The sequence below is a fragment of the Budorcas taxicolor genome, chromosome 8, assembly GCF_023091745.1.
Source record: "Budorcas taxicolor isolate Tak-1 chromosome 8, Takin1.1, whole genome shotgun sequence".
Lineage (NCBI taxonomy): Eukaryota > Metazoa > Chordata > Mammalia > Artiodactyla > Bovidae > Budorcas > Budorcas taxicolor.
In genome coordinates, this window is record NC_068917.1 from 36130825 (window position 1) to 36157917 (window position 27093).

Genomic DNA, 27093 nt, shown 5'->3' on the forward strand with positions numbered 1-27093 from the left:
AAGCATTATATAGATCACAAAATATATAAAGATGGTAAGGAAAGAGCCATTATAACTGCCTGAAACAAGTTAGGTGGAGTTTTTGTTCCCAGGGTTTCATTATAGGAAAATCACATACTTAAAACTAAAAATTGCAAGTAGTACTATATTACCTGCTTAATATGACACTCAAAATTCAGGATGTGGAGAATTTTGAATATCCCAGAGAGTTTTTAAACAAGAATTTTCCTTTCCTATATTTGAAGGAAATAGAATCATACTTTCAAATCCAAATGATGGGAAACTTAAAGAATGCAACATTTTGGCCAGTGATATTTCATCTTTAGCCTATGGAACAAGCATATCTGAGTGCTAAACACAGAATTCTTTGAATTCTACTTTGAAAAACAATGACAGATAATAATATATGTCTTAAGGAATTGTTAAAATTAACATCAAACATAAACATTACAGTATAGCATTCACAAATAGCAAAATTCCAAGTTCAGTGAGTACTGAATCTTATAGAAATTGTGGCCTGAATTTTTGACACCATCACCCTAAATTCCTAAACTAAAATAAAACTGTAAAGAACATGTTTTAAATATGACAGAATAGTTGGAAATTTGATAACGTAAGGTAAATATTACTAAATGACAATGATCTGTTAGAAAAATGATGTATCATACCACATCATAATTGCATTTCACAAAGTAGATATATCTACATATGGAAAGGACAAAATAGGCAAGTTCAAATAGTTTATGCAGCAGCTAAGTGCTGGGAGCCACCACAGGAGATCCCACCCATGACAAAGTTCATGTGGAAGAGAACTGTTAAGCAAGGCTTCAGAACTCAAGGGGCTCCCTGGACTTTCTCAAGCATCTACCCCAGAACCAGAATCTGTCCATTTTACTATTTCATGACTTTCGCCAACTCCTCTGACATTAACAGGGGGCTAACCCTGACCACCTTTCCCTGGAGAAAATCAGCTTAGGGCTATAGTTAATAAGTCTCCTGGACATGAGAGGAATATTTCAAATCAAACCCCCTCTGTTAGCATTCTAGTTTTCTCGGCAGGTATATCCAGACTCTTACAGCTATGCATGTGATTATTTACAGCCTCCCAACTGTGAGAGGCACAAAAAGCCTAAAACATAGAGGCTTTGAAAGAGTTAAAAGTTATTAGAGTAGTGCTAGTGCTGATGTAGGATTTCATTATTGGGCCAATGCTTGTTGCTAAGTTCCTATATCTCTTATCCACTGTGCACCTGGGAATGCATTAGTTAACATAGTGAGAATGTAAGAAAAACAAGTGTAGCCTTGAATTTAACCATATCAGACTTTTCAGCTAATTTGTTCTTTCTTGTAACTCACTGCACCTTTGCTCTGTGAAAAACGTAACTCTGTTTGGCACTTTCCGAGGCTGACATAGATTAGAAATATAAAGAAAAAACACTTTGAGGGAAAATAAGTTTTCTGGTTGAGCAGCCTTTATCAAAAGAGGGTCATAAAATGTTCACAGGCCTCCAAGGCCAGAAGATACTGTACACAACATCATTTGTGGGAAAGGTATGCAGGAAAATCCTGGTTTTGGTATGGGCAAAACTGCTGGAATGTTTGGGCTGACTCTGTATGACCTTGCATCTTTCATTTCCCTCTATGTATAAGGCAAGGTATAAAAGTACCTTTTGAAAAATAAAGCTTTTGGGCCTCGCTCACCGAAGCAGCTTGGTCACCCCGTGTTTTTTCTTCTTTCTTTCTCTCTCTCTCCCTCTCTCTCTTTTTTTTCAGGCTGATCCCTTGGAGCATAGGCACTCCCTGCATTCACTTATCTGCCCAGGTTTCTAAGGCCTGAACGGGAAGACATTCTGCGTCTTCACTCCCTCAGGAGACCAGGAGGGCACCTGTGGCCTCCGTGAACAGGGCAAACTTCTTGTCTCGGAGTTTTATTGGTTCTCTGTGTAAACCAAGGACTATCAGCCTCTTTCTCTCCTCTATTTTCTTATCTTCAACATTCTTTCCTTATCTCTCTCTAAATCAATCACCTACGCCATTCCTCCTTAGGGTTTCCCTGGATCCTGCAGGGGCTGGACCCCGGCTAAATCATCCCCTGGTAGATTTTAATAACAGTTTTTCTTAACTGGCAATAATGTTATGATCAAAAGAGTAGAACTGCTAAGCTATGGAAATATTACTTTAATCTAATAAATTACTGGTTTTATTTTTTAACGTTTTTTAGCATGATGTATTTATGTTTTTATAATAATTATCTTCACATATTTTTTCAAATTATTATTAATTATACATACCAACATGATTGATGACATCTACATTATAGAGTTTCATCTCTTCTGATATTTTTTCCAATGTTAAATAATGTCTGTTTAGTTTTTCTACCCATGGTAACTCTATCTAGCCATTCAAGCTTTAGTGGTGAATTGATCACCATGGAAAGTTTCCTTTTTTAACTTCTTCAGACCTGTTTTTCCAAAAACCTACTTGAAATCACCACTTACACCAATGACTGACACAAAATTTTACATGTTCAAATTAAAACTCAATTTTTTCTCCCTTCAAGTTTTTGTCTTCTTTGCTTCTTATTTAATTAATGGTATGACTGTCTTACCAATAACTTTAAACATAAAATACTGAATCACAACAGATAATGGTGATATGGGAACTAGATTACCACAGGACCAAAATAAAATTGAACCCTTATCTCACACCAGTCACAAAAAGTAAAACAAAATGGAATAGACTTACACATAAGACTTGAAGCCAGAAAACTCCTCGAAGTAAACTTAGGAGAAGAGTTTTTTGATATTTTTCTGGGCAACGGTTTTTTGAATATGACACCTAAGCATAAGCAACAAAAGCAAAAATCAGTAAGTGGGACCACATTAAACTAAAAAGCACAGCAACAACAATAACCAACAAAATAAAAGGCAAACAAAATGAAACTTATGTAATGGCAGAAAACATTTGCAAACCTTCTACCTGATAATAAGTTAATATCCAAATACATAAAGAACTTGTACAACTCAATAACAAAAATTTAAAAAAAAATACAATTAAAAACAAAAGAACAGAGGAATCAGGAAAATGCAAATCAAAATACAATGAGATATCACCTCGCACTTGTTAAGACAGCTATGATCAAAAACAAGATATACGTGTTAGGAACGATGTGAAGACAATGGAATCCTTTTTCATTGTTGATGAGGGTATAAATTGGTACAGCCACTATGTAAAATATTATGAAAGGTTCTTAAAAAATTAAAAACAAAATTCCTGTGTGAAATGAAAATAAAACATCACAGAAATACCTGGACTCTAATGATGATTGCAGCATTATCGATAATAAATATATGGATACAATCTAAGGGTCCTCTAACAGATGAATAAAGAAGTTGTGATGCATATACATGCACACAACAGAATAGTATTCAGTCATAATAAGAAAATCCTACTCTTTTTGACAACATGAATGGACCTTGAGGGCATAATTCTGAGTGCAATGTCAGATACAGAAAGAAAATACTGCATATTTGAATACTTATGTAGGGAATCTAAAAAACGCTGAACCCAGAGAAACAGAATAGAATGATGATTCCCCTGGGTTGCCCTTTGGGAGAAATGGGGAGGTGCAAGGCAAAGAGTACAAACTCACAGTTTGAAGACGAGTAAGTATGGGGGTCTAATGTACTTTATTGTGATAGATAACAATGTTGTATTATATTCTTGAAAGTTCCTAAGAGAGTATACCTTAAATGTTTTCATCACAGGAAAACATGTGATAATTACATGACATGATGGAAGTGTTAGATAAAAGTAAGTTAGTAATAATTTTATAATACATAACTATCAAATCAACAAATGTTTATGATATGTCAAAAAACTGGGAAAAAACACTAAATGTATAATAAAAATATGTTGGAAAAATTATATAGCATACAATTAAACACTGGCACAGGCTATGGGGTTTTGTTCATTCTATTTCAAATCAAAATTATACTTCATTTTTTAAAAAAGAGTCTTGAAAAATATTTTTCTACTTTATGCAGTAGCAGTATATAGAACTATATATAGAAAAGTTAAATTACTGATTGAAATCTATCAACCAGAACTGTCAAAAGATAATTAGTCTAATAGCATATATTCAGGATAACACATAACATAAATTGAATTTTTATGTACTGTGGTAAAAAATATATTTCTTTCCTGAGTGCCTTGTTTGACTGGATGGTGATCTTCATTTTGATTTGAGCACATTCTGGTTAAACTCTTTCATTTATTCAGAGAATCTGTATGTGCTTCCATATAAGGTGGAAGGTGGTGGAGGTGTTATTTAGCAATAGCTTTTCCTTTCATCAATACTTTATGAGTATCCAGAAACATTTTTTTTAATTGTATCATTTAAAAAATCCTCATGAGACCTTCTTTTGTGAATAATCCTACTTTTGCTTATTTTTATACCACACAAAAGAGCTAACCCTAATACAGGCACAAACTGTACAGAGGTTGTATCTAACACAGATACAGATAGAAATAACAATTAAGATACTAACCTTATCAGATTATTTGAAATAATTGCTACAGCATGAAGAATTATCAATAATCATAAACAGTCCACTTCTTTATTTCTAATACTTTAATTTTTAGAAAGTAATCCACGATTCCTCTTTTTTGTGCAATATAGCAATTGTGATACTTCCTTATACTCTATATTCCAGGATCTCATATTTCTCTCTTCTTCCACCAATCATATGTGCACAGAAACATACAGATACAGGCATCACATATACACACATATATATACATGCTATACAAAACACATATCTCAATGTTTATACCCAGTATATTACAAATATGATGCACATTCTATATATCTTACTCTGCAAGAGAAAGAATAGATATCTTTTTATATAAAACAGTAACAGAATTGTTGCTTTGTTGGTATTAATATGCATAGAGCCATTAACCTCGATAGGACCAGAAACTCAAAGATTATTGTCCACTTTCTCTGAAATAATGTTTATAATATTTATGATTATTCCAAATCCATTTTGTCTAATATTTATAGCAGTCATATAAAGTTAAGAGCTAGAATATTAAAGCCAAAATTATCTGGGTTTGAGTATTAACTTTACCACTTACCTATGTGAACTTAAGCAATTTATTTAATTATTAAAATTTTCCCTCATTTTTCTCTTTAGTAAAATTAAAACTACTATAATTCCTACACTATTGCATAAATTTAGAACAAATTATTACATGTTCATCATATGTTCATTCTTTCTATTTTTTTTTCTGTTTTCCCTTTTCTTCCATACAACTTACAATTACATCCCATGAATTTAATTTTGTACATTTTAAAATTGTCTGCCTCCTCACTGAGCAAGTTCCATGAAGACAGACATACTTGTCTGTTTTACTCATTGCTACAGCCTAGGATAGTGTTTGACCCATAGTAGGAAGTCAAAACTTGTTATTTGTGTTGACTAGTTAATCATCTTATTAATCTACTTATATTCAAACTTTAGAGTCAGGAAACAGTACCATTTAAGTCTCACCTATATGTGACTGGAGCAATTTAAGTCTCTTTTCTTTAGTTTCTTAAGAGAAGTTTTCAAACCTTAAAGGTTTATATTGTTGTCTAAAATTGGTATGTAAAAACTACTAGCAAATTCTTAAAGTACAAACTATTGATGCAAATGTTTAATTTCAATGAATAGCTCTCTATATGAAAACAATAATAATTTTATTGATGGCCGATGTAGTAGATTCTGCAGTGTACCACATAGACATTCTTTCAAATGAAGGGCCTCTGGCTCGGGCTTTGAGAGTACTGATGGCGGGAAACCGACTCACAGGGATTTGGGGAGATTGCCTCACGCTGGCTCAGAGTCATATTGCTTCTCCGGCTGGTTCACCTCTAATATCCACATGAATAATAAAGACAAAGAACTGACCATAAAGGACCAAACTTAGGCTAACTCTGAAGAGCTATTCTTATTCCAAGGATCTCAAAAAGTTTAACAAGACAACTGTTTTCCCAATTCTCTCTCCTTCCTCTCCTTTCAATAAATGTTGATCCCAAATGTTCTCATTATTAATAATAATAAACAACCTGTCCTGCATGTCTCATTCAGTTTTAGAGTCACCTTCCTGGGGAAATTAGCCTGTAACACTTGTTTGATAAATCAGGCACTATGATGTCATTTTGGAAATAGATCAGTCAGCTATTGACTGCCACTGAAGACCCTGTCATTGGTGGTAGGTCAGCACACACAGTACCTTGCATAAAATGGCAAACCAACTGTTAAAACTATTTGTTATGTTGAATAAGACTAACATACAGATGAAAGGGAGAGAATTAGCTCATGTATTTAGCAGGCATTTAAAAGCTGTGAGAAACACTAACTTACATAAAGGCAAATAATTGGCAGTCTATTACTAAGTTCAGGAAAGTTTGGAAAAAGATTAAAATATATTTGAGTGGTCAATTCCCAATTATTGTCAAGAACAACTGCAAAAACTTTAGAAAGCAGCTCATACTCCCTGGAATTGGAGGGCAGAGAAAGCTGACAATCAGTCTCAGGACTTGAATGGTCAGTTTCTAAAACCCAAAGGTCAATAAGCACCCAACCAAAGCATGTCTGCTATGGCAAATTCAGTCCCTTGGCTGAGAGAGAATAGACCCATTCCTTGGGGGATAATGCAATTTGTAATGAACCCTCAAAAATGTTTAGCAAAGTTATTCTGAACTATCAGCCTTCAGAATTTATTTGTCTTTCTCTATTGCTGCTGGAGCCATACCCCCTTACTTGGAGACGATGCAGAGACTTCTTCTCTGTAAGGCAACATGTGCCCTGCTGAGGATATTTTTTTTCCCAAAGGGGGACACTTCTGACAGAGTCCACAGCAGGAGTTCCATTGGATTATAATCTTTAACTGTTTCTTTAGATACTTAAGGCTTTCATGCCAAGGGACCACAGGCAAAAAGAGAGTTAGTTTAGTGGCATAGGTAACTGACTATGCTGCTGTGAACTAGAGGAACAATGACGTATTAGTATATTTTAGTACCTAATTAATTTGGGGCCACCTATCAAAAATGATTGATCCAGTTGTGACAATAAAGACAAGATAAGGATTTCTGGACAGAGAATAACATGAAGAGTAGGATTTAGACTCTGTGGGTCAAGTGACCAGGTAAAACATTAAGGCCAGAAGGTGTGCTAAATGAGGCTGAGAGGAATCTCAAATATACAATAATGGTGGGAAGCACTGAAAACCAACTACACTAGAGAGATGGAGATGCTGAGCACTCCTTGAATTTTGCTTCAACTCCCCTTCTGCTCAATTCTGCTTCCTTCCCCTTCTTGACACAGGTATGGATCTCCAGGGAACTTCTTAATAAATGTGCTGCAGACAAACTCCATCTCAAAGACTCATTTTAAACCTCTCAATTCTAAGACTCATTCCAGTGCACCTAACCTATGGTAGTATGCTTAAATAGAAGCATTTCTAGTTGTGTTAATAAACAGACTGATGTCAGGATCTGTTATTTTCAGACAGTTTGTATTGTGTGGTTCTTTGTGCCTCAACACCTTTTTTATTCATTGCAAACCAATGAGGATTTCTATGGAGAGCCAAGTGTCAGAAGGGTGCTCAACCAATAAACCTTCAAGAATTCACCTGACTATAAAAGTATTTGATTACGTGAGCTTTATTTTGATATAACACTTCATTTACTTTATCACTGATTACTTCTAAACAAATTGCTATTCTCTACCTGATGTTCTTTGGTTATATTGTTTCTCTTTATGTCACCAATTCCTTTGACCATTCTGTTTTATTCATAAAAACTAGTTATTATCTTTACCCACTCCATTTTAATGGATGAGATGAGAAAACTCAGGAGAGAAGAGAAAAGCTGCCTACTCATGTTGGTGTTAATGCTCCTCTGTTTTAGTTTTCATCTCCTATCTAAGCTTTCATTCCATGTTACTTTTCTATAGGAATTACTAATTAAAAGATTATGTCTTTTTCTCAGACATAGAAAAGAGACTTATGAACACGGGGAGAGGGTGAGATGTATGGGGAAAATAACATAAGCAGTTACATTACCATATGCAAAATAGATAGCCAATGGGAATTTGCTATATGTCTGAGGAAACTCAGAGGCTCTATAGCAACCAAGAGGGATAGGATGGGGAGAGAGATGGGAGGGAGGTTCAACAGGGAGGGGGTAGATGTATACCTATGGCTGATTCATGTTGAGGTTTGACAGAAAACAGCAAAATTCTGTAAATCAACTATCCTTCAATGAAAAAATAAACTAAAAATAGATTATATCTTTTTCTAACCTCTGTGTCTTATATACATGTTACCCACTAGGTTATGATCTCATAATACCTGTCCTCTTTATGACATGCTATAAAAATAATACATCCTGGAATATGAAGTCAAGTGGGCCTTGGGAAGCATCACTATGAACAAAGCTAGTGGAGGTGAGGGAATTCCGATTGAGCAATTTCAAATCCTAAAATATGATGCAGTGAAACTGCTGCACTCAATATGCTAGCAAATTTGGAAAACTCAGCAGTGGCCACAGACTGGAAAAGGTCAGTATTCATTCCAATCCCAAAGAAAGGCAATGCCAAAGAATGCTCAAATTACCACACAATTGCTCTCATCTTGCTTGCTAGCAAAGTGATACTCAAAATTCTCCAAGCCAAGCTTCAACGATACCTGAACCATGAACTTCCAGATGTTCAAGCTGGTTTTAGAAAAGGCAGAGGAACCAGAGATCAAATTGCCAACATCCGCTGGATCATTGAAAAAGCAAGAGTTCCAGAAAAATATCTATTTCTGCTTTATTGAATATGCCAAAGCCTTTGACTGTGTGGATTACATTAAACTGTGGAAAATTCTTTGAGATGGGACTACCAGACCACCTGACCTGCCTCTTGAGAAATCTGTATGCAGGTCAGGAAGCAACAGTTAGAACTAGACATGGAACAACAGACTGGTTCCAAATAGGAAAAGGAGTACGTCAAGGCTGTATATTGTCACCCTACTTATTTAACTTATATACAGAGTACATCATGAGAAATGCTAGGCTGGATGAAGCATAAGCTGGAATCAAGATTGCTGTGAGAAATATCAACAACCTCAGATATGTAGATGACACCACTCTTATGGCAGAAAGTGAAGAAGAACTAAAGAGACTCTTGATGAAACTGAAAGAGGAGAGTGAAAAAAATTGGCTTAAAGTTCAACATTCAGAAAACTAAGATCATGGCATCTGGTCTCATCGCTTAGATAGGGAAATAGATGAGAAATAGATGGGGAAACTGTGAAAAGAATGGCTGACTTTATTTATTTATTTTTGGCTCCAAAATCACTTTAGATGGTGACTGCAGCCATGAAATTAAGAGACACTTACTCCTTGGAAGGAAAGTTATGACCAACCTTGGCAGCATATTGAAAAGCAAAGACATTACTTTGCCAATAAAGATCCATCTAGTCAAGGCTATGATTTTTCCAGTGGTCATGTATGGATGTGAGAGTTGGACTGTGAAGAAAGCTGAGTGCCGAAGAATTGATGTTTTTGAACTGTGCTGTTGGAGAAGACTCTTGAGAGTCCCTTGGACTGCAAGGAGATCCAACCAGTCCATTCTAAGGGAGATCATTTCTGAATGTTCATTGGAAGGACTGATGCTGAAGCTGAAACTCCAGTACTTTGGTCATTTGATGTGAAGAGCTGACTCATTTGAAAAGACCCCAGTGCTGGGAAAGATTGAAGGCAGGAGAAACAGGGGATGACCAAGGATGAGATGGATGGATGGATGGCATCACTGACTCAATGGACATGAGTTTGGGTGAACTCCAGGAGTTGATGATGGACAGGGAGGCCTGGCATGCTGAAATCCATGGGGCCCAAGGAGTCAGACACGACTGAGAGAATGAATTGAACTGAACTAATGTTAGATAAATCTGAGTGTAAAGAAAAGTAACATTGAATGGTAGCTATCTGGTTGTGGGGAAATTGTATAATGTTCTTCACATTATAAAATGGAAAAATATTTTCCTTAGGATATGTGTAAGATGTAGAAAATTCAACATTCTGATATTGGTGAGCATTGGATAAATTAGGACAGGTGAGCTGCAGTACTTTCAAACTGTGGTGCTGGAGAAGACCCTTGAGAGCACCTTGGACTGAAAGAAATCAAACCAGTCAATTCTAAAAGAAATCAATCCTGAATATTCATTGGAATGACTGCTGTTGAAGATGAAGCTCCAATACTTTGGCCACCTGATGCAAAGAGACAACTCAATGGAAAAGACCCTGACGCTGGGAAAGACTGAAGGCAGGAGAAGGGGACAACGGAATGTGAGATGGTTGGATGGCATCACTAACTCAATGGACATGGGTTTGAGCAAACTCCAGATTGTGAAGGACAGGGAAGATTGATGTGTTGCAAGTTCACGGGGTTGCAAAGAGTCAGACACAACTTAGCAACTGAACAACAAGCTGTGGTGCAGTTGGAGTGGTTATATATATCTGAGGTTATCTATATCTAAACTTGAACATATTTGATAAGTTGATTAAATTTAAATTCAATGATTTGATATATGGTTTGATATCAACAGAAATAGTTCCAATATCCTCCTATAGTAATATTTTATAATTATCTAAGTGATTATTTTCCCCTAATTCACCCTGTGTCTGCATAAATACATAAAGTCTCTTTTCTGTCTGGGTCAAATACCTCAATTTCTATTTAATTTATAGAATTAACATTTCTCTCATTTTCTTCCTATGATGGCAGATGAAATTTATTTAAATTTAAAAATGCAAATGTAATGGTTATTATACACAAATATACTAAATTTACTTGGAATCTTAGCATTTCAATGACTTGTGCTGATCTTCCAAACAGGGATTTGATGGGTTTATTCTCAATTATGTAAATACATCTAGAGGTTTTATTTCAAAGTTCATTTAATTGTTGATCGAAATGGAAACTCTTCAGCCAATGTACACTTAAATAAATATATTTACTTTGAAAATAACATATTAATATACCTATTGATTGGAATACCTAAGATTTTTTTAAAAATGTCTTTAATAAGTCATGCAATGGCTTTAGCTGTACACATCTAGTAAAATTATAGTAGACATTTCATTAGCTATATCCTATATAGGCATAACTTATCAAGAAAATAAAGCCATTTATTTAAATTATTTTCAGATAATACATAGGGAGCTCTGTGAGAAAACAGTGTATTTAAATTGTATCCAAACAAGTGCTACTTAGCAAACCAACAATGACTTAAATATATTATGTATAGGGAAAATTTTTTTAAGATACTTCAAAAATAAACATGTTGAATATTTTGTGGCTTTTAATTACTTATTATAATAAATGTATTTAATAAAACTTATCTAAAAGAAATAAATCTAGATCTTGGTGCTGACAAACTTGCTTAAATATAATATCATATTACATTCATAAGTATGGAGTAATTTATATAGAAAAAGGATGCACAGTTATATTCCTGGAAAAAAAAAACTCCTTAGTGTTGATTTTTTTCTTAGATTTTAGTCTAGCAATATTGGATGAGAGAAAAAATATGAAAATTAGAAAACAAGCATGATTAGAATTTGTGTGACGAATATGATAAACTTACCATAGACTCATATAAATACAGTATAAAAAACCTCAGAAAGGAGCCATTCCACTCTATTTCAGTCATTATTATTCATTCATTCATATCGTTTCATTCATTCATTTATTTGTAGGCAATTGCCAAGTGCATGTATTATCAGGCTGTATAACACACAAGTTATGCTGTGGTAACAAATTATTCAGAACTCTCAGTGGCTGAATAAAACTAAGGTTTATTTCTCCCTAAATGTATATCTTCCCTGTGGCTTGGTGAGGATTTTGCTCATAAAAGTCAATCAAGCATATAAGTAATTCCAAGATTTCTTATAATCATGTCTGGTTTGGAGAGAGTACTCAAGCATATAATACTATCAATTAAACACAATTTCTCCCATGAGTCACTGAGAGTGATATTAAGTGAGGTGAACTCAGTTTTCTGGACCCATACAGTTTTCCTACTGAAGACAAAACAATGATATATGATTCAGTGCATATACTATGCCTTGGAGAATGGCACCTGTGTTGCAGAATCCTTCCAAGATGGATCATCAGTTTTAACTTCATCAGGCCATTCTGGCACTCTTTCAGGAAGCACTGCTTCTAGATGGTACAATATATGATATGTAGGGTATCTAATCAATTTTCATGATAGTTATACCTAAAAGAAGCTTTTTTTTTGGAAGAAAAGCTATGACCAACCTAGACAGCATATTAACAAGCAGAGGCATTACTTTGCCTACAAAGGTCCATGTAGTCAAAGCTATGGTTTTTCTAGTAGTCATGTGTGGGTATGAGAGTTGGAACATAAAGAAAGCTGAGGGTTGAAGAATTTATGCTTTTGAACTGTGGTATTGAGAAGACTATTGAGAGGCCCTTGGACTGCAAGGAGATCCAACCAGTCCATCCTAAAGGAAATCAACCCTGAATATTCATTGGAAGAACAGATGCTGAAGCTGAAGCTCCAATACTTTGGCCACCTGATGAGAAGAACAGCCTCATTGGGAAAGACCCTGATGCTGGGAAAGGTTGAAGGCAGGAAGAAAAGGGGACAACAGAAGATGAGAGGGTTGGATGGCATCCCTGACTCTATGGACATGAGTTTGAGCAAGCACCAGGAGTTGGTGATGCACAGGGAAGCCTGTCATTCTGCAGTCCATGGGGTTCACAAAGAGTCGAACACGACTGAGCAACTGAACTGAACTGATGCCTAAGCTGTGTTCAATGTAATCCCAATCAATATCCAAGTCGCAAATGGAAGTAAATATTTGCCAAATGTGTCAGACAAAAACTTTTACTTAAAATATATATAAATTACTATCAAGGCTCAATGTTAAGAAGATAAAAAAAAGTTCACAAAATATGGTAAATATTTGGACACTTCATAAAATTATCTAATAGTAAGCAATAAATAAACATGAAAGGATGAGCAACATGATTTGCTCTTGGAAACAGCACTTGCACTTGCAAACAGCTCCTCATATCCATATTATGATTCTACTGTGCACACAGTGGGAAGTTTACAGTAACAATGATTTAGTACCAAATACTGGCCAGGATATAGAGCAGTTGGAACTCGAATATAGTGCTGGTGGAAACACAAACTTGCTCATTTCCTTGAAAAAAAAAAAAAAAAAAAAGGACATTTCTTATAAACATTCACTTAACACATGACCCAAACATCCACTCTTAGGTATTTACACAAGAAAAGAGAATATATGAGAATATATATGAGCCCAAAAAGACTCGTACATGAATGTTCACAGCATCATGTAATATCGTCAAACTGAAACACCACCAAATGTACATTAACAGAGACTAGATAACCAAACTGTGGGAGAGTCATACGATGAGAGATTATTGCAGCATTCTTTTTGTTGCTATTAATTTTTGGATACACCCCACAGCATGTGGGACCTGCTTCTTGACCAGGGAATCAAACCTTCGCTCCCTGCATTAGAAGGTGGAGTCTTAACCACTGGACTGCTGGGGAAGCCTGGCAGCATTCTTCAAGATAGCAAACACTGGAAGTAACTCAAGTTTCCATGAGCAATGGGATCTATCATTTGCTGTATTAATATAAAGGAATTCTATACAACAATGAAAACAAATGAAATGTATACAGACATATCCACAAATATGAAACTTAAAAACACAAAGTTTTTCAAACACAAAAGCAGAGGAGGAATATTAAATATAGAAAAAAAAATATAATGCTATCCTATTTAGATGAAAAAATAAAACAATATCTTAAGGATTTATATGGGGACTTCCTTGGCGGTCCAGTGGTTAAGAGTCCTCCTGCTAAAGCAGGAGACATGGATTCAATCCCTGATCCAGGAAGATCCCACATACTTTAGGGCAACTAAATCTTTGTGCCACAACTACTGAGCCTCGAGTGCCCTAGAGCCTGTGGTCTGCAAAAAGAGAGCCACCACAATGAGAAGCCTGCACACCACAACTAGAGAGTGGACCTGCTCCCCGCAACTAGAGAAATACAGCACCCATCAACAAAGACCCAGCACAGCCAAAAATAAGTAAAAAAATACATTTTTTTTAAAACGATTTGTGTGAACGCGGCAAACTTTTAAAAACAATTAGAGTGTTAACAAAAGCTCGGAAATTATCCTGGAGGAGAAAGAAAGAGAAGAAGCCATGGAAAACAGGCATGCAGGGGTCTTCAAATATAGAGATCAAATTTATTTCTGAATATGTAGATATTGTCCTTTACCCACTTTATTTAAATTGAATGTATGCTTAATATGTACATAATATTGATATATGTTGATTTGTATGAGTGTATATATATATATATACAACTTTCATAATTAATGTTTAATATATTCCAGTTTTTAAGGGTTATAAATAGAAAATGAGATTCATATATGGACAAAAATTGCCTGAGCATGTTTTACAATGGATTTCATTAATCCCTAAGTCAAATTTTACACCACCATCATATACATCCTTGGAAAAATAATTTCAGAACAACTGTCATTTCATGGCAACTGTGCATGATTAAGGGAGGGGAACTGAAAAGAGAGCTCCAGCTTAATTTTCATTAGCTTGGAAGCAATTTATATTTGTAGTTCCTACTAAGTGAAATAGGTGGAAAGAAATACAAAATGATTATGATAACAGAAAGGAAGGTCAACAAGTTTAGATAAAACTTCCTTGAAATTTATGCAGAAAATTTAACAATTAATGCTTCAGTTTAATACCTTTATACAGCACCCACATCTCTTTCCTTAGCAAATATAGAAAATAGTTGAATGTGTAGAATGCAAACAAAATGTGTAAAAAAATCCTCAATATAGATTAAAATGGTTAATATAGAATTATTAATTCTTTCTAATTAATTTGTACTTCTTTTAAGAAGTACTATGTATATTCCTTTACTTTATCTCATTTTTATCATTCTCAATTAATCTTTTCCAGGACACCTTAGCTGCTCATTTCTCACAACATGTACTTGATAACATTTGTTTATAATATTAAAGTAAACATTATTGTATGTGAAGAAAATTGAAAACTAAGACTCATACCTAGGGCTCAGTGTCTCACATGCTAGACTAAGGAGTTATCAGAATTTCCTTATTTCGTCTCTGGCTCTCTCATGTAAGTACTAATGCAGTTTGATCTCTCTGAGTCTCAGTTTTCTGATGTGCAAAAATAACAAGGCACAGAGGATGAGTTGATTGGATAGCATCACCAATTTGATGGATATGACTTTGAGTAAGCTCTAGGAGTTGGTGATGCACAGGGAAGCCTGGTGTGCTGCAGTCCATGGGGTTCGCAAAGAGTCAAATACGACTGAGTGACTAAACAACTGAAACACACTGGAATAATTATCTCCCCTGAAAAAGAGCCTAGTCTTTGAAATAGGGAAATTTTTCTTTGTTATGTAAATTCCATGCTATCCTTTCTTTCAAGGAATTAGCAATATTGACAGAATAAAATAAAAATGTCTAAGTCATTATGTCCAAATTAAAAAAAGAAAAAAACAGCTGATTAACTGAAGTCGTAGAGAAATTGGGAGGCTAAAAATTGGAATGTTCGAAAGTTGTCATTAGTAAAATTTTCTGGATTAGCTGGAGGGGATTAACGGGAGTAGACAAAAGGAGAAAGGAAGAGAACCTGTTAAGGTTGATGTAAGTTTAGACTATTTTCTCTTTAAGTATCTTTGAGAGATACCACATACATACATAAAGTAATTCTGCTTCAGTAATTTTTTTGCTAGTAAAAGTTTCTAAATACAATTTTATGAAAAATTAAAGTTACTTGAAGGTTGTTATTTTTTTAATTTATTTATTTTTAATTGAAGGATAATTGCTTTACACAACTTTACTGTTTTCTGTCAAACCTCAACATAAATCTGTCATAGGAATACATATATCCCCTCCCTTTTGCTTGTTATTGTCAGTGATCATCTTAGTCTCCCTGCATTTCCATTTCAGTCCTTAATACCGTAATAGTTTAGTGAACTATGTATGCTTTTTAAGAGTGAAAATATGGATATTTTATTTGGTTTGAATAAGGACAGTGATAGGGGATTCCCAGGTCATGCTTTTGGTAAAGATTCCACCTGCCAATGCAGGAAATACAAGATTATTCCTGGGTTGGGAACATCCTCTGGAGGAGGAAATAGCACCCCACTCCAGTATCCTTGTCTGGAAAATGCTAGCCTGGAAAATCTGAATTGTAGTGCTGGAGAAGACTCTTGAGAATCCCTTGGACTGCAAGGAGATCAAACCAGTCAATCCTACAGGAAATCAACCCTAAATTTTCATTGGAAGGAATGACACTGATGCTGAATCTCTAGTACTTTGGCCACCTGATGGGAAGAGCCAACTCATTGGAAAAGACTCTGATGCTGGGAAAAACTGAAGGCAAAATGAGAAGAGAGAGGCAGAGGATGAGACGGTTAGATAGCGTCACTGACTCAACAGATATCAGTTTGAGCAAACTCTGGAAGATAGTGAAAGATAGGGAAGCCTGGCATGCTGCAGTACATGGGGGTCACAAAACGTCTTAGCAAATTTTTTTTTGGATTTAGTGACTGAACAACAAGGACAGTGATAGGAAAATTGTTCTTAAAAATACTTAAACTCTGTAAAACTTGTTTTTAAGGACTTTTAATTAAAATACCTGAATCATCCAAATGTATAAGATAATGTGTTTTCTCTTGAGTTTTGGACACATTCACCTGGTTCCTTGTGTGTGTGTGTGTGTGTGTGTGTGTGTGTGTGTGTGTGTGTTTTAAAACTACATTCCAGACATTTTATAAGAATGAACTGAGAAGCCTGGACCATAATATTTTATTCTGTAAATGTTTATTTCCTGAGATGACAAAGTGTTTTTAGTTTGGTGTGGTAAAGCTGAGGAGGTTATCATATAGTTTCAGTTTATATGTAACTTGATCTAGACTAGAGATGGGCCATTATTTTAATTATACTGAATTTATCTTTAATTATTCTAATGCCCAGGATCCCAAGCATATGTTTTTCTTTCATTACTCAGGTTGGAAGAAAGCTGGCATCGATCTCAGCTTGTTTAGGTTCACTTTTGTATTCTACTCCAGTAGAGTCCTAGTATACATGAGAGTATACAAAAATAGATGACTTATGTATATTACCAACCTCTAATGCCCTGTTGCTTTCTTGCAAAACTAGGAAGGAAAGAATATCAGGGTGAGAAATTGCTTGACTAAAATATCTGTCCTTGCATTAATGCTCTCATAGATCGATTTGTCTCACCAGCTAACGTGTTCTTCGAGGTTCTCTGTTTTCTCCATCTCTCCATTAAATTTTCCACCTACCCGTACCTATAGTGTAAGTCCATCTTCATGTGCATAAACTGCCAAACTCTCTACTCATATATGAACATCTCATTTAACTCCAATGTATAATTTTCTCACAAATTCCTTGCATCCAATCCATGCCTCAAAGTCATAGGAAATATGTAAAAATAATTTTAACCCTACATTGGTTAGCCTAATATATTTAAAATATTATCATTTAAAATCAGTTATACCTCAATTAAAAATTAAATATTAATTTCCATCTGTAATCATATAAAATTATTAATGTAATATTTTGTGTTATACTAAATTTGAAATTGAGTATGTACTCTATGATAGCATATCACAATTTATATGCTAAAAATTTTTGGTCACATTTGATCTATATGCATTTTATAAAATTTACAGTTGAAAAGTAGATTTACATAAGCAAATTGTACTAAATATAATTAAAGTTTTGTGAATAAGCAAATCAAGTATCAATTTCTATAATTGTAATTATAAATACATTAGGTTAAAAACTTAGATATTCAGCTGTACTAGCCACATTTCAAGTGTTCCATTGCCACATGTGGTTAATGGCTACCATATCCTTGAACACAACTCTTAACTGTTGCCCTCGTCCTGAATTTTTTTCTCTCCAAATTCACTTGGCTTCTTGCCCAAAGCTCACCATTTAAAACTAATGTATTATATTTATGGTCTTCTTGAAAATGAAAGTGAACATGTTAGTTGCTTAATTGTCACTCTTTGTGACTCCATGGATTGCAGATCATCAGGCTCCTCTGTTCATGGAATTCTCCAGGCAAGAACACTGGCATGGATAACCATTCTCTTCTCCAGGGGAATCTTCCTGATCCAGGGATTGAACCTGTTTCTTCTTCATTGTAGGCAGATTCTTTACCGTTTGAGCTACTAGGGAAGTCCTACAGTCTTCTTACTACCTACTAATAAGTGGACTTTACAATGTCAGCAGTTTCAATCCCTGGGTCAGGAAGATCCCCTGAAGGTGGGCATGGCAACCCACTCCAGTATTATTGCCTGGAGAATCCCATGCACAGAGGAGCCTGGTGGGCTATGATACATAGTGTTGCAAAAGCTGGACATGACTGATGTGACTTAGCACACATAATAAGAAAGATTTGTAAGAAAGTAATGAAATTCCAGTAATTGTTCCTGTCCTCCCCTGTCTTTGTCTTTTCCAATAATTGTTAGTTAGGGTAAAGTGATATACCTGGACTCTGGTGGCACCAATAGTGAAGAATCTGCCTGCAATGCAGGAGACCCAAGAATGATCCCTCGGTCAAGAAGATCTCCTGGAGAAGGGCATGACAACCCACACCAGTATTTTTGCCTGGAGAATTCCATGGACAGAGGAATCTGGTGGGCTACAGAGTCAGACAGGACTGAGTGACTAACATGTTTTAGGTTTCTTTTTGTGGGTGTCTGGTTGGATTTCTTGACAAAAGCAGGTATAAGAAGACAACAGTTGCTTTCCTGAATACTTCAGAAACTACCATCAGCTTCAATAAGCATCAATTGTGCTCTTCCTTACATGTAAATGACCTAACTGTTAGTCTTACAAAGACTCTTTTTCTTTATCGTCCTTATTATCATAGCAAACACTGTCTTGACACGTATTTACATCAAGAAGTTGCTATTTTGTGCAATACGACTCCAAGATTTGACAGAGGAAACCAAGGAGAAAATACTTAGTCCAAATTTGTACACCAAACTGATGACAAAACTTTGAGACTCTTATTCCTTATGTGAATTGGGAACTGCATGTGTTCACCATATTTGCATCATTGATCAAGACATCACTATGTTAACAGAATCTACAGAAGCAACAGATTGTTACATTTATTTTTATCTAAGAGATCAGCTGATATATTAATGTCACTTTATTTTTAGTATTTTGTATACCTCACTCTTGCATATTATGGATATATCTTAGGCCAAGTTTAAATTGGTTGGGGAAATCTCGATGAATCCCCAACCCTAACAGTGCTAGCAGATGATTTCCTCCTCCCCATCAAGTCTGCCTCCATATTACCATTCAAACTCTAAAATCATCATACCTATTTTGTACTTGTTTTTATTCATTCTTACTACATACAGTGAATTATGTTCTCTACACTCAGGAGGATTGACAAATAAAACCCATGAATATATCATACTGTATCTGTTTTATATAGATACATTTTGATTTTATTTGGTTTTGCTCTATTAATTACTCAAAATGTTTGTTAGTAAAATTTGGCAGTGCCAGAGTATTAAATGTTGTATTGATGTATATCCTAACTCTTACTTTATAGCTTACAGCTATAAACTATAGCCTACACTTACAAATATTAAGCTTTTTAGGAAATTCCCAAGTTCTAAGACAAATACAAAATGAATTGCCTTTGTGGTTTATCAGCTTTCTTTACAGTACTCATTTAAAAGTGAGTCTTGGGATATGTGAGTGAGAGTAGGAACAGATAAATGACAAGTCAATATAATTTTTTACATTGTAGACTACAGATGGGCTAGTAATAACCATTAGTTATTAAATGATCAAAGTGATCAGACAATTCTCAGTGAAAGGTAATCAGAAGAGAACTACTATATTAAGATATAATATTAGTAAGTTGTTTTATTACGTGTGCTTTTTTACTTTTTGGGAGCCTTCCAGAATCTTAATCATTAACTCAGAAATATCATTGCTGAAAAATCAATTTGAATTCAATTAGGAGATAAAGATTTATTTCCCTGTTAGAAACTGAAAGGAATCAGCTGCACCAGGAAGCTTTTAGCTTTCCCATTCTTTGATAAAGGGACTATGATATTCTATCATCATTCAGACTCTCAAACTGTAGCTGATGACCAAGGTTGCTGTCACATACAATGATCTTGCTGTAATTATTCACCTGGCATCTAACTTTTAGATGTTAGCCTTAAAAACTTAAGGTATTAATTTTGAATTTGGGATATTTATTTTCTTTCTCCTATGTCATTGTAACCACTTATAGCAATTCAACTGAACAGGTCCTTAAGTCTTGGGCAGGAGTTGAGTGAAAGAAAAAATTAGTCCATTATAGCTGAACTCAGGTATGCAAAAGGGAGGCACATTAAGTCATTTGCTCAGTTCACACTTTGTTTATATGAATGCTCCTTAATAATGAAGATATTTTCTCCTCAGGGAAGTAGAAATTATAATATTATCCATGCTCTCTTTTTTGAGATGTGCTTTCTTAGGAAGACTGAGGTCAATAGCAGGATGCACACAGTTTTAGACCCTAAAAATCCTACAACCTTATGAGAACATTTTAACGGGACCTAATTTGTGTTTTTTAATTTGCTTATATTTTCATCTGGGAACCAGATGTTTGCTTAGAGATACCTTAATTTAACAAAAGGATAACAAAATATTTTTAATTCATTAAACATTGATTTGGTGACTTTTAGTCCACACATGAAGAATGAGGGGTAAAATTAAGGACTGTAAAATTGTAAAGGCATATTTAATTAGAACAATGAATTTTTTGCTCACTATATGCTAATAGAAAAGCAGGATTTCTCTAAAATTTGAAAGTGCTATATTTCTATGTATAAAATATCTTGTAAAGTGGATAGTACATATATAGAGAGAAACTATACAGAGTTACAGAAATGTAACTCTCTGTATATCTTTATGTAAAAGTTTAGATAGATTATTGGGGACAGATACTAATTGAGCTTCTGCATCAACTGAGAATATTTAGACAGGACATCTTTAGACACATTAGGCTACAAAGGCACAAATGAAAATACATAAAAGATATTTCATCTCTTGAGACAGTATATTTGAGGTGAGGGAGACTTTTCTTATTTTTTGATAGATAAGTATTTTCTGACAGAAAAGTAATGAGAGATACATGTATAATTTAAAATTTATTGTAGTCAAATCAAAAAATTTGTCAAGTTGAATTCATCTTGGTAACATATGTTAGAGTATATCAAAATACTATATTAATATGTAGCCAATAGAAATTATTAATGAGATATTTTACAAGCTTTTCTCATAATAATCTCCTAGATAAGTTGCTATTTTGCACTTATATTTGCTTATCTTCAGTTTTTACAAAAATTAAAGTAGAAAAAAATATACTAAGTTTTTCCAAAAAAATCTAAAATTTTCAGTAATTGGACAGAGGACCCCAAATTTTTTAATTTAATATTTGATCCAACACTGACACACTAACTCATTTGTCTAATCAAGAACAAATCATTTCATTTTTAAAAACAAATCAGTTTCAAAACTGCATCTATAAATAGGTAAATCATCTAACTTTTGGGTGAATTCAGTACTATTAATGCCAAATTTAAGTGTGATGCATAAATTGAAAATCAGTTTTAAGTTTAACAATATCAAAATATTCCCTTAAATCTTTTATTATTTTACAGCCAATTCATATAGTATTGGTGATAAAAGTTAAAATTTCTATTTAGATATGTAATATAATTTCTAAAATGACCATTATTGGTGTGTATCAAGTTAAATTGGTTCTTAACAAAATCCTTTTACCTCACTAGGTCACAAATAAGCTTTTTTGCCCCCCTTATAGTTCTAAGTTAATTCTGACATTTTCAGTGCAACATTGTGAGAGAATATAAATCACGAGGATAATTACTGTCTTTGATTAAATAATTTTTATCAAACATTTTTAAAACTCAGATAATTTTGAATTGAAACCCTAGGGAGTATCAAATAGTGAGAACTCACATAACGGAAACCACTGTGATACAATACCCGGCTTCACCCAACCACCAATAGCACCATGTACAGGATGCCTCCTCTAAACAATAAACAAAACAAACAATCCAAATCATCAGCAGACAGGATTACCACCTCACTCAGTCAGTCAGTCAGTCAGTTCAGTTGCTCAGTTGTGTTTGACTCTTTGCGAGCCCATGAATCGCAGCACGCAAGGCCTCCCTGTCCATCACCAACTCCTGGAGTTCACTCAGACTCACGTCCATCGAGTCAGTGATGCCATCCAGCCATCTCATCCTCTGTTGTCCCCTTCTCCTCCTGCCCCCAATCCCTCCCAGCATCAGAGTCTTTTCCAATGAGTCAACACTTCGCATGAGGTGGCCAAAGTACTGGAGTTTCAGCTTTAGCGTCATTCCTTCCAAAGAGATCCCAGGGTTGATCTCCTTTAGGATGGACTGGTTGGATCTCCTTGCAGTTCAAGGGACTCTCAAGAGTCTTCTCCAACACCACAGTTCAAAACCATCAATTCTTCGGCGCTGATTCCTAGACTGTCAATGTTCAGTCTTGCCATCTCCTGTTTGACCACTTCCAATTTGCCTCGATTCATGGACCTGACATTCCAGGTTCCTATGCAATATTGCTCTTTATATCATCAGACCTTGCTTCTATCACCAGTCACATCCACACTGGGTATTGTTTTTGCTTTGGCTCCATCCCTTCATTCTTTCTAGTTATTTTTCCACTGATCTCCAGTAGCATATTGGGCACTTACTGACCTGGGGAGTTCCTCTTTCATTATCCTATAATTTTGCCTTTTCATACTGTTCATGGGGTTCTCAAGGCTAGAATACTGAAGTGGTTTGCTATTCCCTTCTCCAGTAGACCACATTCTGTCACACCTCTCCACCATGACCTGCCCATCTTGGGTGGCCCCACGGGCATGGCTTAGTTTCATTGAGTTAGACAAGGTTGTGGTCCTAGCGTGAGTAGGTTGACTAGTTTTCGGTGATTATCGCTTTAGTGTGTCTGCTCAGCCTTGCCCATCAGAGGAAGAGTAAACAAATAAAAAATCTCACACTATAAGAAGCTTACACAAACCACTGGACCAACCTTAGAGGGCAGAACCCAAAATGAAGAAGAAATTCAACCTTGAAGCCTGGGAAAAGGAGGCCTCAAACACAATAAGTTTAAAAAAAAGAAAAAGAAAAAGAAAGGAAAGGCAGAGAAATACTACACAAATGAGAGAACAAACTAGAAATACAGAAGTTCAAATAAATGAAGAGGAAATAGGCAAACTACCTGAAAAAGAATTCAGAATAATGATAGTAAAGATTATCAAAGACCTTGAAAGCAAAAGGGAGAAAATGCAAGAATCAATTAACAAAGACCTAGAAGAATTAAAGAATAAACATGCAGAGACCAACAACACAATTACTGACATTAAAAATGGTCTAGAAGGAATTGACAGCAGAATATCTGAAGCAGAAGAATGAATCAGTGAACTGGAAGATAAAATGGTGGAAATAACTTCTGAAGAGTGGAATAAAGTAAAAAGAATAAAAAGAACAGAGGACAGTTCCAGAAACTTCTGGGACAGTAGCAAATGCACCAACATTCAAATAATAGGGGTCCCAGAATAAGAAGAGGAAAATAAAGGGTATGAGGAAATTTTTGAAGAGATTATAGTTGAAAATTTCCCCAATATGGAAAAGGAAATAGTTAATCAAGTCCAAGAGGAACAGAGTCCCATATAGGATAAACCTAAGGAGAAACACACCAAGACTCATACTAATCAAACTAACAAAGACTAACACACAAAAATAATGTTAAGAGCAGCAAGGGAGAAGCAACAAGTGACATACAAGGGATAACCCATACGTTTAATAGCTGATCTTTCAGCAGAAAGTCTGCTGGTCAGAAGGGAATGGCAGGATATATTTAAAGTACTGAAAGGGAAAAATTTACAGCCAAGATTACTGTACCTGGCAAGAATCTCATTCAAAACTAATGGAAGAAATCAAAAACTTTCAGACAAACAAAAGTTAAGAGAACTCAGTACCACCAAATCTGCTTTACAACAAATGTTAAATAGACTTACGTAGTCAAGAAATACAAGAGAAGAAAGATCAACAGAATCAACCCCAAGCAATTAAGAAAATGGCAATAGGGACATATATATCAATAATTACTTCAAATGTAAATGGATTGAATGCTCCAACCAAAAGACATAGGCTGGCTGAATGGTTACAAAAACAAGACCTATATATATGCTGTCTACAAGAAACCCACTTTAGACCTCAAGAAACACATAGACTGAAAGTGATAGGATGCAAAAATATATTCCATGCAAATGGGAAGCAAAAGAAAGCTGGAATAGCAGTCTACATATCAGACAAAAAGACCTTAACATAAAGATTACAAGAGATAAGGAAGGACACTACATAATGATCAAGGGATCAATCCAAGAGGAAGACATAAAACTTGTAAATATCTATGCACCCAACATAGGAGCACCTCAGTACATGAGACAAACACTTACAAACATAAAAGGAGAAATCGACAGTAACACAATAACAGTTCAGTTCAGTTCAGTTGCTCAGCCGTGTCCGACTCTTTGCAACCCCATGAATTGCAGCACTCCAGGCCTCCCTGTCCATCACCAACTCCCGGAGTTCATTCAGACTCATGTCCATCGAGTCAGTGATGACATCCAGCCATCTCATCCTCTGTCGTCCCCTTCTCCTCCTGCCCTCAATCCCTCCCAGCATCAGAGTCTTTTCCAAAGAGTCAGCTCTTCACATGAGGTGGCCAAAGTACTGGAGTTTCAGCTTTAGCATCATTCCTTCCAAAGAAATCCCAGGGCTGATCTCCTTCAGAATGGACTGGTTGGATCTCTTTTTAGTCCGAGGGACTCTCAAGAGTCTTCTCTAACACCACAGTTCAAAACCATCAATTCTTTGGCACTCAGTCTTCTTCACAGTCCAACTCTCACATCCATACATAACCACTGGAAAAACCATAGCCTTGACTAAACAGACCTTAGTCAGCAAAGTAATGTCTCTGCTTTTCAATATGCTGTCTAGGTTGGTCATAACTTTTCTTCCAAGGAGTAAGCGTCTTTTAATTTCATGGCTGCAATCACCATCTGCAGTGATTTTGGAGCCCCAAAAAATAAAGTCTGACACTGTTTCCACTGTTTCCCCATCTATTTGCCATGAAGTGATGGGACCAGATGCCATGATCTTCATTTTCTGAATGTTGAGCTTTAGGCCAACTTTTTCACTCTCCACTTTCACTTTCATCAAGAGGCTTTTTAGTTCCTCTTCACTTTCTGCCATGTAACACCCCACTCACACCAATGGATAGATCATCAAAATAGAAAATTAATAAGGAAATGCAAGTTTGAAATGATGCATTAGATGAGATGTATCTCATTGATATCTTCAGGACATTCCATCCAAATACAGAAGAATACACTTTCTTCACAAATGCACATGGAACATTCTCTAGGATAGACTACATCTTGGGTTACAAATCAAACCTCAGTAAATTTAAGAAAATTGAAATCATATCAAGCATCTTCTCTGACCACAACACTATGAGACTAGATATCAACTGCAAGAAAAAACTGTAAGAAGCACAAACACATGGAGATTAAACAACATATTTCTAAATAACCAACAGGTTACTGAAGAAATAAAAAGGGAAATTAAAAAAAATTCTAGAAACAAATGGCAATGAAAACACAACAACTCAAAACCTATGGGATGCAGCAAAAGCAGTCCTAAAAGAGAAATTTATAGCAATACAGCCCTACCTCAAGAAACAAGAAAAAGATTGAATAAACAACCTAACTTTACACCTAAGACAACTGGAAAAAGAACAACAACAACAACAAAACAAAATTAGTAGAAGGAAATAAATCATAAGGATCTAAGCAGAAATAAATGAAAAAGAAATGAAAGAAATAATAGTAAAGATTAATAAAACTAAAAGTTGCTTCTTTGAAACAATAAACAAAATTGACAAGCCTTTAGCCAGGCTCATCAAGAAAAAAAGAATGAAATCAACAATATTAGAAATAAAAAAGGAGAGGTTACAACAAATAATGCAGAAATACAAAGGAGTATAGGAGACTATTATGAACAAGAGGCTATCTAACAATAAAATGGATAATGAAAAGTTCAATCTTCCAATACTGAACCAGGAAGAAATAGGAATTATGAACAACCAAATTACAAGCACTGAAATTGAAAGCTGTGACCAAAAATCTCCCCAAAAACAAAAGCACAGGACCAGATGCCTTCACAGGAGGATTCTGTCAAACATTTAGAGAAGAGCTAATGCTTATCCTTCTAAAACTCTTTCAAAAATTGCAGAGGAAGGAACACTTCCAAACTCATTCTACAAGGCCAGCATCACCCAGATACCAAAACTAGAACAAAGACAATACAGAAAAAAAGAAAACTACAGGCCAATATCACTGATGAACCTAGATGCAAAAATCCTTAACAAAATTTTAGCAAACAGAATTCAGCAACACATCAAAAACACCATACACCCTGATCAAGTTGAGTTTATTCCAGGAATATAAAGATTCTTCAATATATGCAAATCAATTGATGTGATACACCATAGTAACAATTTGAAAAATAAAAACTATATGATAATCTCAATAGATGCAGAAAATCCTTTGACAAAAATCAGCATGCATTTCTGATTATAATTCTTCAAAAAATGGACATAAAAGGAACCTAGCTCAACATAATAAAGGCCATAAATGATAAGCCTACAGAAAACATTATTCTCAATAGTGAAAAACTGAAAGCATTTCCCCTAAGATCAGGAACAAGAGAAAGTTGTCCACTTTCATCATATATTCTTCAGCATAGTTTTGG